Source organism: Schistocerca serialis, chromosome 3 (assembly GCF_023864345.2).
Source record: "Schistocerca serialis cubense isolate TAMUIC-IGC-003099 chromosome 3, iqSchSeri2.2, whole genome shotgun sequence".
Taxonomy (NCBI): Eukaryota; Metazoa; Arthropoda; class Insecta; order Orthoptera; family Acrididae; genus Schistocerca; species Schistocerca serialis.
In genome coordinates this window covers 332979447-332998639 of record NC_064640.1, presented here as the reverse complement: position 1 = coordinate 332998639, position 19193 = coordinate 332979447, and the positions used below count along the sequence as shown (strand labels likewise).

The following is a 19193-nucleotide window of genomic DNA, read 5'->3' as shown; positions in this document are numbered from 1 at the left end:
GTTGCTGATGTAAAGTATGCTCGTGTGTCAACATCTATTCCGAATGTGAATATGTGATGTGCTCATACAATAAATCCTATTAGTCCAATTGATAATATAGCCTAAATTACACGTAATGTTCCAAATGATTCAATTTTTCCTCTTTCTTGACATACAATGTGAGAGATAATCCCAAATCCTGATAGAATTAAAATGTAAACGTCTGGGTGTCCAAAGAATGAAAATCGGTGTTGATATAGAATTGGGTCACCTCCTCCTGCAGGGTGAAAGAATGATGTTTTTAAATTGGGTCTGTTAATAGTATAGTAATAGCCTCCACTAATACTGGAAGCGAAAGTAGTAGAAGAAGGGTTGTAATAGTTACAGATCATACAAATAAAGGTGTTTGATCTAGAGTTATACTTCCTGGTCGTATATTAATTGCTGTTGTAATGAAGTGTACTGCACCAAGAATAGATGATACACCTGATAAGTGGAGTGAAAAAATAGCTAGGTCTACAGATGCACCCCCATGTGCGATAGCTCCTGCAAGAGGGGGGTAAACTCTCCATCCTGTACCAGCACCGTTATCTACCATAGAGGATGTAAGAGGAAGGTTTATTGAAGGTGGTAGTAATCAAAAACTTATATTATTTATTTGTGGGAATGCTATATCTTTTGCACCAATTATTAATGGCACGTGTCAATTACCAAATCCACCAATTATAAAAGGTACTACAATAAAAAAAATTATTACAAATGCATGGGCTGTAATAATAACATTAAAAATTGGTTCATCACCAATTAGAGAACCTGGTTGACCAAGTTCAGCACGAATAAGTATTCTTATTGATGATCCTACTATTCCTGCTAACGCTCCAAATAACAAGTATAAAGTACCAATATCCTTATGGTTTCTTGAGAGTAATCATTATTGTGGTAAGATGGCTGAGTTTTAGGTGGTAGACTGTAAATCTACTTTTGAGATGTTTCTCTCTTACCATGTTTTAGGTCTTACATTCAATTATGATTCTAGACTGCAATTCTAGAGGTGTAAAATTTTACTAAGGCCTAAAAGATTATTCTTTAAATTATAACTTTGAAGGTTATTAGTTTAATTAACTTGACTCCTTAGTATAATGAGATTTAGGTTGATGTTGAGATTAATTCTAATGTTGAGATTATTACTGTTACAGCAAGATTAATTCCTGTTTTTTGAGACTTTATTTTCATAGATCATGAATTTTCTGTGTGTGATATAATTAGGGCTGAGAATCTAAAACGTATATAATAATAAAGTGTAATTCTGGTTAATACCACCATAATGGTTATAATAGTTGTTACGTTATTTTCTATTAATGATTGTATTACAATTAATTTTGGTAAAAATCCAAGGAATGGTGGTAAACCACCTAGGGATAGTAGAGATAGAAATATTATGAATTTAATTTCAGTTTTTATATTTCTGGCTGAATAAATTTGGTTTATAAAAAATAGATTTACTTGCTTAATTAATAAGACCATAATTAATCTTAATAGTGAGTAAATAATAAAATATAGTTCTCAGACGTATTCTCTGACTGTTAGGGATCTAATTATTGACCCTAAATGTCTAATTGAGGAATATGCTAGAAGTTGGCGTACAGATGTTTGATTTAAGCTACCTATTGCCCCAATAATAATTCTAGAATGATAATTGTTCAAATGAAAGTTCTTAGTTGAATACAATAAGATAATACCATTATTGGGGCAATTTTTTGTCATGTTATTAGTGTGAAACAGTTATTTCATCTCGAAGCTCCTATTACTTCTGGAAATCAGTAATGATAGGGTGCAGCCCCAATTTTCAATAATAATCTAGATCTAATTATTATTGAGGGAATAAATTCTGTTTCTCACCCTATTGGATACTTTATTTGAATCAGCAAAATTGAAAATACTAGTATTGTCGATGCTATTGCTTAAAAAATAAAATATTTAATTGACGACCCATTTATTATAATATTTTTATTTCTTGGTAGGAGTGGAATAAATGAAAGTAAGTGGATCTTACTCAAACTCCGAATCAGGGGTTTGATGAAATGGACAGGATCATTCCTATCATTAATGTTGATAGGAAGAGAAGTTTTGTAGAGTTGTTGGTCATTAAAAAGGAGAGGATTGATACCTCTATAAATGGAGTATGAACCCATTAGCTTGTTTAGCTTACCTTTTTACATTAAGGTGTATGATGCACATTAGTCTTTGATACTAAAGGTTGTAGTTTAATTCAGTCTTATGTAATTTTTAATGAAGGTAATTTTTATTTACTTGATTTACCCTATCAAGGTAACCCTTTAATCACTCACTTCATTTATATTTAATATATAAATTAAATTTTTTTTTATTTGTTTATGTATAATTTTGGTTATTTATAATTAATTTATCTCGAATCGGATAATTTAAATATATATATATATATTGATATAAAAAATTTATAATAATATATTACATTTAATTACAATTAAATACCTATAACGTTATTTTCTTATTATTAAACTATTATTTTAAAACATTTATTTACCTTGGATTATAGCTACTTATGTTTTTAGCTTAAAATATGTTATTATTTTATAAATTATATGATAATATGTAATTTAATATTAAATATTATTATAATTGGAAATAATGATATTAAATATACAATATTATATTAATATATATAATTATATAAATTATAATAATATAATACGATTTAATTCTCTATAATTAAATTATTTAACTAATTAATATTTGAGTTAATTTAATATAAAGTTCATTTTATATTAATAACATATTACATTAAATTACATAATTGTGTAAAATATATTTATTATATTATGTAATCTTTCTTTATTATTAGTGAAAAGAAAGATTAAATAAGAAAGAATATAATACATTCATTGGTATACATGTTCCATATTAATCTATATTTATATATAATAGAGAAGTTGTTGTGGTCATACGGGGGTGCGTTTCTTTTTTTTGTCATTTTTTGTGTTTTTTTCTTCTTTTCTTTAAATATTTGAATCTTTTATGGATTATTAATTTTATAAAATTTCAAATTTCTAATTTTTGTTTACAAAAGTTTTATTCTTGCTTGTTTATTCACTTTTTCTTTGTTTTATATGTAAGTTTCGTTAAACAAAATATTCTTTTTGCAGTAATTTGATTTAATTATCAAGTGATTTTGGATTTAGCAACTGATTTAGTATCGGCATAATTTGTGCCAGCAGCCGCGGTTATACGATTGATACAAGTGAATATTATTGGTTAAAACAGTTATTTATATTTTTAGGGTTAAAATACAGATTTGAAAGGTGAAATGTTAAAAATTTATTTATAACTCTAGTTTATGAATCTGTGAAATTTAAATAATAAACTAGTATTAGATACCCCATTATTTTAAAAGTTATTTATATTTACCAGGGTACTATTAGTTAAGGTTTTTAAACCCAAAGAATTTGGCGGTATCTGATTCCATTCAGAGGAACCTTCCCCACGATTGATAATATACGATTTACTCTACTTAATTTATTTGTTTGTGTATCTCCGTTATCAGAGAATCTATTTAGAGTTGTAATTTTCAAGATTTATACTTATAAAATATTTCAGGTCAAGGTGCAGCATATAGTTAAGAGGGGTGGGTTACAATAGATTCATGTTTATAACTGATTTGATGGTGAAATACTGTTAATGAAGGTGGATTTGATAGTAATTTAATTTATTTAATTTAACTGGTATTGGCTCTTAGGTGTGTACACATCGCCCATCGCTCTCATTATTGATTATTCTTTTTCATTATTTTTAGGTAGTTTCAATTTAGATGAGATACAATGTAACATAGTAGGTATACTGTAAAGTGTATCTAGGAAGAGTTTCAAGATATAACTTATTAGTAAAGTGTTTCATTTACACTGAAAATTTTTCTGTGCTAATCAGGATATCTTGATTATTTATTTTATTATATTTACTTTTTTGTTTGTTTAATTATTTAACGAAAATAATTTTGTCGAATTTTGTCCTAGTATATTTTGTAGAATTGATTTTTTAGATTATAATTTATTGGTAATGTAATTGTTTTATGAAATATTATTTGAGATTTCAAAAAGGAGATTTTATTTATTGTACCTTTTGTAACAGGATTTATCAAAATTTTAGTATTTACTTTACTTGTCTCGATTTAGGTTGATTTATAAATTATTTATAGTTAATGTATCATAAATATTATTAAATTATTTATAGTAATGAAATGTTAATCGTTTCCCAAGATATCTAGTTTCTTAAGAAAAAATTGAATTTCATGAAGTTAATTGTTTATATTTAATTTTTTAAGTACAAATATTAACTTATTTATTCTTTAAGGGATCAGCTTTGAAGTTAATAACCTATAATTTATTTTATGAAATATAATAGTAAGCTTTAAACCAGCTATCTTTAAGATTACGTTTTAGTTCATAATTTTTTATTTTTATTTTATAATTATTTGAGGTTTTTTATTAAGGTTATTGATTTAATTTTAAAATTTTTGTAATAATGATCGAATTAGTATATTTATTTCTATATAATTTTTACCTAGTGAATTTATTATAAGGAACTAGGCAAAAATTATTTCGGCCTGTTTATCAAAAACATGTCCTCTTGAACAAACTTTGTGGTCTGGCCTGCTCACTGAGCGGATTTTTAAACAGACGCGGTATTTTGACTGTGCAAAGGTAGTATAATCATTAGTCTCTTAATTAGTGGCTGGAATGAACGGCTTGATGAGAAATCAACTGTCTCTTAATAAATTTTTGAATTTAACTTTCGAGTCAAAAGGCTTAAATTTTTCTTTAGGACGAGAAGACCCTATAGAGCTTAACATTTTACTTTTATATAGTGTTTTGTTTGTCTTTCTATATATAATGATGATGTTTTCTGGGGTGACATGAAGAATAAATAAACTCTTCATTATTATATCATTTATTTATATTTGTTGTTTTGATCCATAATTTATGATCATAAGATTAAGTTACCTTAGGGACAACAACGTAATTGTTTTTGAGAGCTCATATCGACAAAGCAGATTGCAACCTCGATGTTGGATTAAGAAAAATTTTTGTGCAGTAGCCCATTAATTAGGTCATTTCGACCTTTAAATTCTTACATGATCAGAGTTCAGACCTAATAAAGAATAATTTGAATTAGAAGACCAGCCAGCATTTATAACAGTATAAACACCTAGTCTAGTACAACATAAATAAAACAAAAACCCTAAGAAAAAGAACATATATAAGTTAATTAAGGGAAAATCAATCAAACAGCCAAGGAAATAATTAAATTAGAAACAGGAGAAAAATAATAGAGTAAATAATTAGATATAATAGGAATTGGCTGCTCCTTACAACTTAACTTAACAGCATCACTAAAGGGTTGAGGAATCCCTATAAATTCTACTTTATTTGGACCCTTTCGCATTTGGATATAACCTAAAACGTTACGCTCTAATAAAGTTAAAAAAGCAACACTAATTAGAACACAAATAACTAATAAAGGAAAATTCAAAATAAACATAAATAAATCATAAAGTATCAATACTATTTGTAGAAAAAACCAACATAAATGAATTCTAAATTCAACACATTAATCTGTCAAAATACTAATCTAATTAATATTAATCAATAAAATAAAAAAATTTCAACCATATCATCCTTTCGTACTAATATGAATTAATAATCTTAGGGTAGAAACCGACCTGGTTCACGCCGGTCTGAACTCAGATCATGTAAGAATTTTAAAGTCGAACAGACCTAATTAATGGGCTACTGCACCCAAAATTTTTCTTAATCCAACATGGAGGTCGCAATCTGCTTTGTCGATATGAGCTCTCAAAAACAATTACGCTGTTATGCCTAAGGTAACTTAATCTTATGGTCATAAATTATGGATTAAAACAACAAACATAAATAAATGATATAATAATGAAGAGTTCATTTATTCTTCATGTCACCCCAACAAAACATCATCATTAAATATAGAAAGTCAAACAAAAAACTATGTAAAAGTAAAATGTTAAGCTCTATAGGGTCTTCTCGTCCTAAAGAAAAATTTAAGCCTTTTGACTCAAAAGTTAAATTCAAAAATTTATTAAAAGACAGTTGAGTTCTCGTCAAGCCATTCATTACAGCCACTAATTAAGAGTCTAATGATTATGCTACCTTTGCAAGGTCAAAATACCACGGCTCTTTAAAAATCTGCTCAGTGAGCAGGCCAGACCTCAAAGTATTTATAAGAGGACATGTTTTTGATTAACAGGTGGAAAAAATTTTGCCTAGTTCCTTATAATAAATTCACAAGGTAAAAATTATATACAAATAAATATACTAATTCTATCATTATTTAAAAAATTTTAAAATTAAATCAATAATCTTAATAAAAAACCTCAAATAATTATAAAATAAAAATAAAAAATTATGAACTAAAATGTAATCTTAAAGATAGCTGGTTTAAAGCTTACTATTATATTTCATAAAGCAAATTATAGGTTATTAACCTCAAAGCTTAAGGAATAAATAAGTTAATATTTATACTTAGAAAATTTAATAAAAACAAGTAACTTCAAAAAATTCAATTTTTGCTTATGAAACTAGATATCTTGGGAATTTAATAACAATTATGATACATGTACTATAAATTATTAATAAATCAACCTAAATCGAGACAAGTAAATACCAAAATTTTGATAAATCCTGATACAAAAGTACAATAAATAAAATCTACTTTTTAAAATCTAAAATAATATTTCATAAATCAATTACACTCCCAATAAACTATAATCTAAAAAATCAATTCTACAAAATATACTAAGACAAAATTCGACATACAAAAAATAAATATAATAAAGTAAATAATTAAAAAACCTTATTTGCACAGAAAAATTTTCAGTGTAAATGATACACTTTACTAATAAGTTATATCTTGAAACTCTTCCTAGATACACTTTCCAGTACATCTAATATGTTATGACTTATCTCATCTAAATTGAAACTACCTCAAAATAATAAAATAGAATAATCAATAATGAGGGCGACAGGCGATGTGTACACACCTCACAGCCAATATCAGTTAAATTAAATAGATTAAATTACTATCAAATCCACCTTCATTAACAGTATTCCACCATCAAATCAGTTATAAAAAAAATCTATTGTAACCCACCTCGTCTTAACTATTAGCAGCACCTTGACCTCAAATATTTTATAATTATAAATCTTGAGAATTATAACTCTAAAAAGATTCTCTGATAACGGAGTTATACAAACATATAAATTAAGTAGAGTAAATCGTGTATTATCAATCACGGGGTAGGTTCCTCTGAATGGAATGAGATGCCGCCAAATTCTTTGGGTTTGAAGACCTTAACTAACAGTACCCTGGTAAATATAATTAACATTTAAAATAATAGGGTATCTAATCCTACTTTGGTATTTAAATTTCACAGATTCATAAAAAGAGTTATAAATAAATTTTAACATTTCACCTTACAAATCTATATTTTAACCCTAAAAATATAAACGACTGTTTTAACCAATAATATTCACTTCTATCAATCGTATAACAGCGGCTGCTGGCACGAATTATGCCGATACTAAATCAATTGCTAAATCCAAAACCACTTGTTAATTAAATCAAATTACTGCAAAAGGAACATTTAGTTTAGCGAAACTTACATATTATACAAAGATAAAGTGAATAAACAAGCAAGAATAAAACTTTTGGAAACAAAAATAAGAATTCTGAATATTTATAAAATTAAGAAAAAAATAAAGGATTCAAATATTTGAAGAAAAAAAGAAAAAAACACAAAAAATGACAAAAAAACGAACCCCATATGACCACAACTACCTCTCTATAATATATAAATAAAGATTAAAATGGATCATGTATACCAATAAATGTATTATATTCTTACTTATTTAATCTTTCTTTTCACTAATAACAAATGTTATAAATTTATTTTATACAATTATGTATTATAATTTAATATGTTATTAATATAAAATAAACTTTATATTAAATTAACTCAAATATTAATTAGTTAAATAATTGAATTATAAAGAATTAAATCAAATTATATTATTATAATTAATATAATTATTTATATGAACTTAATATTGTATATTTAATATCATTAATTATATTTATTATAACCAATTACAATAATATTTAATATTAAATTACATATTATTATATGATTTATATTATAATAACCTATTTAAAGCTAAAAACATAAGTAGCTATAATCCTAGGTTAATAAATGTAATAAAATATTTGTTTAATAATAATAAAATAACATTATAGGTATTTAAATTTAATTAAATGTAATATTTTAATATAAATTATTTATTATATATATACATATTCAAATTATCCGAATCGAGACAAATTAATTATAAATAACCAAAATAAATTCAAATTCAAATAAAAAATGTTTAATTTATATATTAAATACAAATGAAGTGCCTGATTAAAGGGTTACCTTGATAGGGTAAATCAAGTAAATAAAAATTATGTTCATTAAAAATTACATAAGACAGAATTAAACTATCTCCTTTAGTATCAAAAACTAACGTGCATCATACACCTTAATGTAAAAAGGTAAGCTAAACAAGCTAATGGGTTCATACCCCATTTATAGAGGTAGCAATCCTCTCCTTTTTAATTACCAACAACAAAGCTAAACTTCTCATTCAATCAACATTAATTATAGGAACGATCCGGTCCATTTCATCAAACTCCTGATTCGGAGTTTGAATAGGACTTGAGATCAACTTACTTTCATTTATTCCACTCCTAACAAGTAATATTTTATTGTCCAAGCAATAGCATTGACAATACTATTATTTTCAATTTTGCTGCTTCAAATAAAGTATCCAATAGGGTGAGAAACAGAATTTATTCCCTCAATAATAATTAGATCTAGATTATTATTGAAAATTGGGGCTGCACCCTTTCATTTCTGATTTCCAGAAGTAATAGGAGCTTCGAGATGAAATAACTGTTTAACACTAATAACATGACAAAAAATTGCCCCAATAATGGTATTATCTTATTGTATTCAACTAAGAACTTTCATTTGAACAATTATCATTCTAGAATTATTATTGGGGCAATAGGTGGCTTAAATCAAACATCCGTACGCCTACTTCTAGCATATTCCTTAATTAGACATTTAGGGTCAAAAATTAGATCCCTAACAGTCAGAGAATACGTCTGAGAACTATATTTTATTATTTACTCACTATTAAGATTAATTAAGGTTTTATTAATTAAGCAAGTAAATCTATTTTTTATAAACCAAATTTATTCAGCCAGAAATATAAAAACTGAAATTAAATTCATAATATTTCTATCTCTACTATCCCTAGGTGGTTTACCACCATTCCTTGGATTTTTACCAAAATTAATTGTAATACAATCATTAATAGAAAATAACATAACAACTATTATAAAAATTATGGTTGTATTAACCACAATTACACTTTATTATTATATACGTATTAGATTCTCAGCCCTAATTATATCATACACCGAAAATTCATGATCTATGAAAATAAAGTCTCAAAAATCAAGAATTAATCTTCCTGTAACAGTAATAATTTCAACATTAGAATTAATCTCAACGTCAACCTTAATCTCATTATACTAAGGAGTCAAGTTAATTAAACTAATAACCTTCAAAGTTATAATTTAAAGAATAATCTTTTAGGCCTTAGTAAAATTTTACACCTCTATAATTGCAGTCTAGAATCATAATTGAATGTAAGACCTAAAACATGGTAAGAGAGAAACTTCTCAAAAGTAGATTTACAGTCTACCACCTAAAACTCAGCCATCTTACCACAATTATGATTATTCTCAACAAACCATTGGTACTTTATACTTCTTATTCGGAGCGTTAGCAGGAATAGTAGGATCATCAATAAGAATACTTATTCGTGCTGAACTTGGTCAACCTGGTTCTCTAATTGGAGATGAACCAATTTTTAATGCTATTATTACAGCCCATGCATTTGTAATAATTTTTTTTATAGTAATACCTTTTATAATTGGTGGATTTGGTAATTGACACGTGCCATTAATAATTGGTGCAAAAGATATAGCATTCCCACAAATAAATAATATAAGTTTTTGATTACTACCACCTTCAATAAACCTTCTTCTTACATCTTCTATGGTAGATAACGGTGCTGGTACAAGACGGAGAGTTTACCCCCCTCTTGCAGGAGCTATCGCACATGGGGGTGCATCTGTAGACCTAGCTATTTTTTCACTCCACTTATCAGGTGTATTATCTATTCTTGGTGCAGTACACTTCATTACAACAGCAATTAATATACGACCAGGAAGTATAACTCTAGATCAAACACCTTTATTTGTATGATCTGTAACTATTACAACCCTTCTTCTACTACTTTCGCTTCCAGTATTAGTGGAGGCTATTACTATACTATTAACAGACCCAATATAAATACATCATTCTTTCACCCTGCAGGAGGAGGTGACCCAATTCTATATCAACACCGATTTTGATTCTTTGGACACCCAGACGTTTACATTTTAATTCTATCAGGATTTGGGATTATCTCTCACATTGTATGTCAGGAAAGAGGAAAAATTGAATCATTTGGAACATTACGTGTAATTTATGCTATATTATCAATTGGGCTAATAGGATTTATTGTATGAGCACATCACATATTCACATTCGGAATAGATGTTGACACACGAGCATACTTTACATCAGCAACAATAATTATTGCTGTACCTACAGGAACTAAGGTATTTAGATGATTAGCTACACTATATGGAACTAAATTCAAATTCAATCCACCATTATTATAAGCTTTAGGATTTAATTTTCTATTCACAATTGGTGGACTAACAGGATTAGTATTAGCAAATTCATCACTTGACATTGTATTACATGATGCATACTATGTAGTAGCCCACTTCCATTATGTATTATCTATAGGAGCAGTATTTGTAATTATAGGAGGTGTTATTGAATGATACCCACTATTTACAGGATTAACTATAAGTAATACATGATTAATAATCCAATTTACAATTATTTATTTGAGAAAACATAACAATCTTCCCTCAACACTTCTTAGGGCTAGCAGGAATACCATGACGATATTCAGACTATCCAGATGCATATACATCATGAAATGTAGTGTCAAGAATTGGATCTACAATTTCTATTATAGGAATCATTATATTCATTGTAATTATATGAGAAAGAATGGTTACAAACCGAGCAATCATATTTAGAGCTAACATAAGACGCTCAAGAGAATGACTACAAAATTACCCGCCTGAAGAACATATTTACTCAGAACTACCACTAATTTCTAGATTCTAATATGGCAGATTAGTGCAGTAGATTTAAGTCTACCAATAAAGGTTTGACCTTTTATTAGAAAAATTCATTAATGGCAACATGATCAATTTTATCCCTTCAAGATGGAGCTTCACCATTAATGGAGCAACTATCATTCTTCCATCATCATACTATGGACATACTATTATTAATCACAGTAATTGTAGGTTATGCCCTAGGTTATATACTATTTACTGCCTATACAAACCAAAACATACTTCACGGACATTTAATTGAAACAATCGGAACAGCATTACCTGCAAATACGCTAATTTTTATTGCTCTTCCATCATTACGACTACTATATATACTTGATGATTCAGTAGATGTAATAATCACAATTAAAACCATTGGACGACAATGATACTGAAGATACGAATATTCAGACTTTATAGATGTAGAATTTGACACTTATATATCACCAGAACTAGACCTAGAAAACGACGGATTCCGACTTCTAGATGTAGATAATCGAACAATTCTACCAATAAATACGGAAGTACGAGAATTAACAAGAGCATCAGACATTCTACACTCATGAGCAGTACCTGCGTTAGGGGTTAAAATTGACGCAACGCCAGGTCGACTAAACCAAGGAACATTTACAATAAACCGACCTGGACTGTTCTTTGGACAATGTTCAGAAATCTGTGGAGCAAACCATAGATTCATACCAGTTGTAATTGAAAGAACTTCAGTAAACTTATTTATCAAGTGATTATCTAAGATAATCTAAGGAGTTGGATAAAATGTATAACATTAGAGTGTCAATCTAAAATAACTAAATAATTAGTACTCCTTGAAATACATCAGATGACTGAAAGTAAGTTATGGTCTCTTAAACCAAAAATAGTATATTAACAACTACTTCTGATGGGGAAATTTAATCCAAATCCCTCAAATGTCCCCTCTCATATCATTCTCCCAATATATTATATTTTCGGCTACATTAATTTTATTTTATCAAATAAACTTTTTCTCATTGACACCAAATCTTATTAAAAGAGCATAAAAAGAACAATTGATATAAAAAACTTGAATTGAAAATGATAACAAACTTATTTTCAATATTTGATCCATCAACTAATATGTTCAATTTATCATTAAATTGAACTAGAACATTATTAGGATTATTATTAATCCCATCAATGTTTTGACTTACACCATCAAAGATTAATATTGTTTGAAATAAACTAAACTTAACCTTACACAATGAATTTAAAACATTACTAGGACCAAAATCATTTAATGGAACAACATTCATCTTTATCTCAATTTTTATTATTATACTATTTAATAATTTTATAGGATTATTCCCTTACTTCTTTACTAGAACAAGACATTTAACATTAACATTTGCAATTGCTCTACCTATATGATTAAGATTTATGTTATGTGGATGAATTAATCATACCAATCACATATTTACACACCTTGTTCCTCAAGGAAGCAGGCCAGCATTAATATCGTTTATAGTATTAATTGAAACAATTAGAAATATCATTCTACCAGGTACGCTAGCAGTACGACTAGCAGCAAATATAATTGCAGGACACTTACTATTAACATTACTAGGAAATCCAGGACCATCTATAGCAATAAACTTAATTTCACTATTAATTATTGGGCAAATACTTCTATTAATCCTAGAATCAGCAGTAGCAATAATTCAAGCTTATGTTTTCTCAAGTTTAAGAACTTTATATTCTAGAGAAGTATACTAAACCTATGTTAACAACTCACTCAAACCACCCATTCCACTTAGTAGATTAAAGACCTTGACCATTAACAGGAGCAATTGGAGCAATAGTTCTAGTATCAGGATTAGAAAAATGATTTCACCTATATAACATTAATTTATTAAAATTGGATTTGGATTTACCCTACTAACCATAATTCAATGATGACGAGATGTAGTATGAGAAGGGATCTACCAAGGGCTACTTACGGGATTTGTATCAATTGGATTACGATGAGAAATAATTTTATTAATTGCATTAGAAGTACTATTCTTTGTTTCATTTTTCTGAGCATTTTTTGGAAGAAGACTAGCACCTATTATTGAACTAGGGATACTATGACCCCCAATAGGAATTCAACCTTTTAATCCTATACAAATTCCATTACTTAATACAGCTATTCTTTTGGCATCAGGAGTAACAGTAACATGAGCGCATCATAGTTTAATAGATTCTAATCATACTCAAGCATTACTAGGACTATTCTTTACAGTATTACTAGGACTATACTTCACTATACTCCAAGCATACAAATGTTGAGAAGAACCCTTCACCATTGCAGATTCAGTTTATGGATCAACATTCTTTGTTACAACATTATTCCATGGTCTACATGTAATTATCGGAACAATTTTCTTATCAACATGTCTACTTCGACATTCAATAAACCAATTCTCACCAAGACACCACTTTGGGTTTGAAGCAGCAGCATGATACTGACACTTTGTAGATGTAGTATGATTATTCTTATACATCTCTATTTATTGATGAGGTAGATAATTGTTTTTCTAGTATAAATAGTACATTTGACTTCCAATCAGAAAGCTTGATATAAATCTAGAAAACCAATCCTGATTTTATCTACAAGAATTTTTATTAGATTTATTATCCCAATAATTGTTATAATCCTTGCAATTTGAGTGTGGATTTGACCCAAAAAAATCAGCAAGAATACCATTCTCACTTCGATTCTTCTTAATTGGAGTAATTTTCTTAATTTTTGATGTCGAAATCGCACTAATCCTTCCAATTGTAATTATTTTTAAAACTTCAGACATTATAATCCGAACAGTATCAACAATATTTTTATTATAGTATTACTAGGTGGACTATACCATGAATGAAATCAAGGAGCCTTACAATGAGCAGAATAAAGGGTTGTAGTTAACTATAACATTTGGGTTGCATTCAGAAAGTATTGATATAATCAATCAACCTTAAATGGAATAAGAAGCGAAATATTGCAGTCAGTTTCGACCTGGAAGGTTGGTAAATAAAATACCCTTATTCTTATTAATTGAAGCCAAAAAAGAGGCGTATTACTGTTAATAATATAATTGTACTATAAAGTTCCAATTAAGGAAATGTAAAGTCAATATGAAAGCTGCTAACTTTTTATATTAGCGGTTAAACCCCGTTAACATATCTAAAATTTATATAGTTTAAATAAAACATTACATTTTCACTGTATAAATAATATATGTATATTTATAAATACCTAAAAGTAAAAATACTTCCTTAACATCTTCAGTGTCACGCTGTAATTATAAGCTATTTAAATAAACGAAAAATTATACCACCAAAATAAATATTCAAAAAATAAAAATTGGAATCATATCAACCCTGTATATAACCAGTTAAATAAATAAATAGTCTATATAAACCTTGACCACCAAATAATTCACCTCAACCATAATCAAATGATTTAGATCAATAATAACCTAATTTTAAAGGAACATGTCTAATAAACTTAGTCGAAAGAAAGGGTATAAACCACATAGAACCAGCAAATCTGGCAAAAGAAAGTATACTTAAAGAAAATAAATTTTGAGAAAAATCAAAATTAGAAATGAGATAACCCAAATAAGCACAAAAAACAACTATAGTAATAGTTAAAAACTTTAAATAATAAGGCAAGGCAATCACGTGAGCAACAGGAAAAATTAATCAAGACAAAAGGCTATCACAAAAAACAGCAACAAACAATAAACCCATTATACCAAACGAAATATAATAACCCTTATCATCATAAGAAAATCTAGAATAAAAATTGTTATCACCAGATATTGAATAATAAAAAAGACGAAAAGAATAAGAAGCAGTTAAACCAGTAGAAAAGATATAAAGAAAAATATCAAACAATTAATTCATCTTAAACAAACCATTGCAAGAATTAAATCCTTTGAATAAAACTCTGCTAAAAAAGGTATACCACATAAAGACAAACTAGAAACAGTAAAACAAACTGAAGTTAAAGTTATAAAGTTAACAATTGAACTTATAAAACGTATATGCTGAGAAACCTACGATTACATAATAATCCTATAATTATGAATTATTGAACCTGCACACATAAACAATAGCGCCTAAAGCATGAGCTAATAAATGAAAAAACGCAAGTTTTGGATAACCCATAGCCAAAATTCTTATTATTAAACCAAGTTGTCTTAAAGTAGAAAGAGCAATAATTTTCTTTAAATCAAATTTAAAATTAGCCCCCAAACCAGTCATAAATATAGCTATACAACCAATTAAAAGTAAGAATCAATCACAATTATAAATATCTAATAGTGGTCTGTAACGAATTAATAAATAAACCCCAGCAGTAACATGAGTAGAAGAATGAACCAAATCAGAAACAGGAGTGGGAGCAGCCGTAGCAGCAGGAAGTCAAGAAGAAAAGGGAATTTGAGCTCTTTTAGTTATAGCTGCTAAAACAATTAATATAGAAATAAGCTTTATTTCAAACGAATTAAAAATAAAATCATAACAATAAATATAATTTCAACTACCAAAATTCAATATTCAAGCAATAGAAATTAAAGTAGCAACATCACCAATACCATTAGAAAGTGCAGTTAATATACCTGCATTATATGATTTCACATTTTGGTAGTAAATAACTAAACAATAAGAAATAATTCTATTCAAATTAGGACTAATAATTAAAAAAACTATAGAAAGAATAAATATTAAAACAATAACAATAAAACGATTTATATTCTTTTCTCCCAATATATAATCCTCTCTATAAAAAAATAACCAAAGAAGAAATATATACAACAAAAGACATAAAAATGAGAGACATTCAATCCAAAATTAATGTCATAACAACCATAGAACCTATTTAAATTAAAAATTTCTCATTCAACAAAAACTCTATAATCAATTATTAAATAATAAATACCCTAAATAAAAATTATAGTTCTAGAAAAAAATAAAGAGAAAAACTCAAACAACAAGTAGAAAATAAATTCACGGTCTAAGATGAAAAATTCATATAATTGATTCCAAAAACAACATTTTTAATTAAAATACTGAAGCAACCTAAACAAAAAGTAGTCACCCTTTAAACAACGAATGTTTAAAGGCAGTCAATGTAAAAGTAAAAGATGATATTCACGAAAATAACCAATAGAACAAGTGTAAACACCAGAATAATAATTACCATGCTGAGATTAAGAATACATATATAAAGTATAAACAGCTCTAAAAAAATACAAAAAAATTAAAGCAAAAATTCTAAAGTAGATCAAGAAATAATTCTAGTTAATCATCTAAGTTCACCTACAAAAGTTAAAGAAGGAGGAGCAGCTATATAAGATGATCTCAAAAGGAATCATCATAAAGCAATTCTTGATATCAAATTAATTATACCCTTGTTAATTAATAGTCTTCATCTACCTAAACGTTCATAAATAATATTAGATAAACAAAATAAACCAGAAGAACATAAACCATGACCAACCATTAAAGAAAGAGAACCTATACAACCTCATCAATTCATAGTCATCACTCCTCCAATAACCATTCTTATATGAGCAACAGAAGAATATGCAATTAAAGACTTTAAATCAACCTGACGAAAACAAATAAATCTAACAATAACCCCACCAGATAACCCCAAAGACAATCAAAAATAATTAAACTTTAAACCCCAATAAGAAATAACCTTCATAACACGAAAAATACCATAACCACCTAACTTTAATAAAACACCAGCAAGACCTAGAGCACCTTCGCAAACAGGAAAAACCAAAAACATAACAGGAAAAAATTAATCGCAATCAAACTCAATAAGAAAAACAATAACTAATATAAATAAAGAACAATATATTCTAATCTCAAAAGAACCATTGATAAATGCTTACGTTTAGAAGAAAAAAACATAAACACCAGCAAAATAAACCAATAAAGAAGTAAAGACAGAGAGTGTAAACATTAGTTTTAATTGTTTAAAAAACTCCGGTCTTGTGAACCGGAAATATGTCCAGCCCCCACTATTAAAACTTCAGAGGTGAAAAAGCTTTCATCATCGGTCCCCAAAACCGATATTTTTAATAAACTAACCCCTCAAATGATCAAAATAATAATAATATCACTATCAAACGTAATAAATATTAATTTTATTAAATTAAGACACCCAATATCAATAATGCTTTTCATTATCCTACAAACTTTTCTAGTTGGACTAATAACAGGATCAATAATGGAAAGATATTGATTACCATATATTTTATTTTTAACGTTTCTTGGTGGTATATTAGTTCTATTTAATTATATTACGAGAATTGCATCAAACGAAATATTTGAACCTAAATCAATTATGATAATTATTACCTTAACAATATGAGTATTAAAAATATCAACATTAATTATTTTAGATATAACAATATTTATAGACTTTTTCAAGAATACTGAAACTATAAATTTTGATAATTTAATCAGTTATCAAAAAATAACAGTATCTTTAGAAATACTATATAATAGGCCAACATTCATTATCACAATATTAATAATAATTTATTTATTTTTAGCACTATTAGCAGTTGTTAAAATCACTAATATTAACAATGGGCCTATTCATAAAATATGATAATTTACTTATGAATAAACCCTTATGATTAAGACATCCATTAATTAAAATCATTAATAACTCTTTAGTTGATTTACCCACACCAACAATTATTTCATTTTGATGAAATTTTGGGTCCCTACTAGGGTTATGTTTGGTAATTCAAATTGTAACTGAACTATTTTTAACTGTACATTATACATCAAATATTGAAATAGCATTTAGTAGTGAAGTTCACATCTGCCGAGACGTAAATAATGGTGGAATTATTCGAACCGTACATGCAATCGGAGGTTCTATATTTGTTATTTGTATTTATTTACATGTAGGACGAGGAATTTACTACGGATCTTACATATACACACACACCTGAATAATTGGTACAGTAATTACATTCTTAGTTATAAGAACTGCATTTATAGGATACGTTTTACCTTGAGGTCAAATAAAATTTTGAGGTGCGACAGTAATTACTAATTTATTATCAGCAATTCCATATTTAGGAACTGATTTAGTTCAGTGAGTGTGGGGAGGGTTTGCTGTTGATAACGCAATATTAAATCGATTCTTTACATTCCATTTATTATTGCTGCAATAGCAGCAATTCATTTATACTTTCTGCACCTAACAGGGTCTAATAACTCCTTAGGCCTAAATGGAGATTTTGAAAAAATTCCATTTCACCCATACTTTAGTTTCAAGGATTCTATTACATTTGTATTAATAACATCATTATTAATTATATTGTGCTTGATTAATCCTTACCTCCTAGGGGATGCAGATAATTTTGTACCTGCTAATCCATTAGTATCACCCGTTCATATTCAACCAGAATGATATTTCTTATTTGCATATGCAATTCTACGATCAATCCCTAATAAGCTAGGAGGTGTTATTGCATTATTCTTATCAATTAGAATCTTAATAATTTTACCATTTTATAATAAAACACCATTCCAAGGTATTCAATTCTATCTTAATAATCAGATTTTATTCTGAATTATAGTAGTTGTTGTATGCTTATTAACATGAATTGGTAAACGACCTGTTGAAGAACCTTATATTATAACAGGTTAAACCTTACAATTATCTACTTTACATACTTCTTAATTAATGTTCATGTTGCAGACACATGAGATAAACTAATAATGGAATAATAATTTAGTTAGCTTAGATA

General features: G+C 27.5%; 3 long non-coding RNA genes across 3 annotated transcripts in view; 1 reads left to right on the top strand and 2 right to left on the bottom strand.

Annotated features, from left to right (window-relative positions):
* Positions 1 to 5071, bottom strand: part of LOC126470141 (uncharacterized) — a 72976-nt gene extending 67905 nt beyond the window's left edge. Inside the window, exon 1 of the long non-coding RNA XR_007586139.1 lies at positions 5013 to 5071. This is a non-coding gene — a long non-coding RNA (uncharacterized LOC126470141). The remainder of the gene's footprint in view (positions 1 to 5012) is intronic.
* LOC126470140 (uncharacterized) overlaps positions 1 to 19193 on the top strand; it is a 267886-nt gene that overhangs the window by 176094 nt on the left and 72599 nt on the right. The gene's annotated exons all lie outside the window — the stretch shown is intronic.
* The window catches only part of LOC126470139 (uncharacterized), a 245993-nt gene that overhangs the window by 205530 nt on the left and 21270 nt on the right, over positions 1 to 19193 (bottom strand). The gene's annotated exons all lie outside the window — the stretch shown is intronic.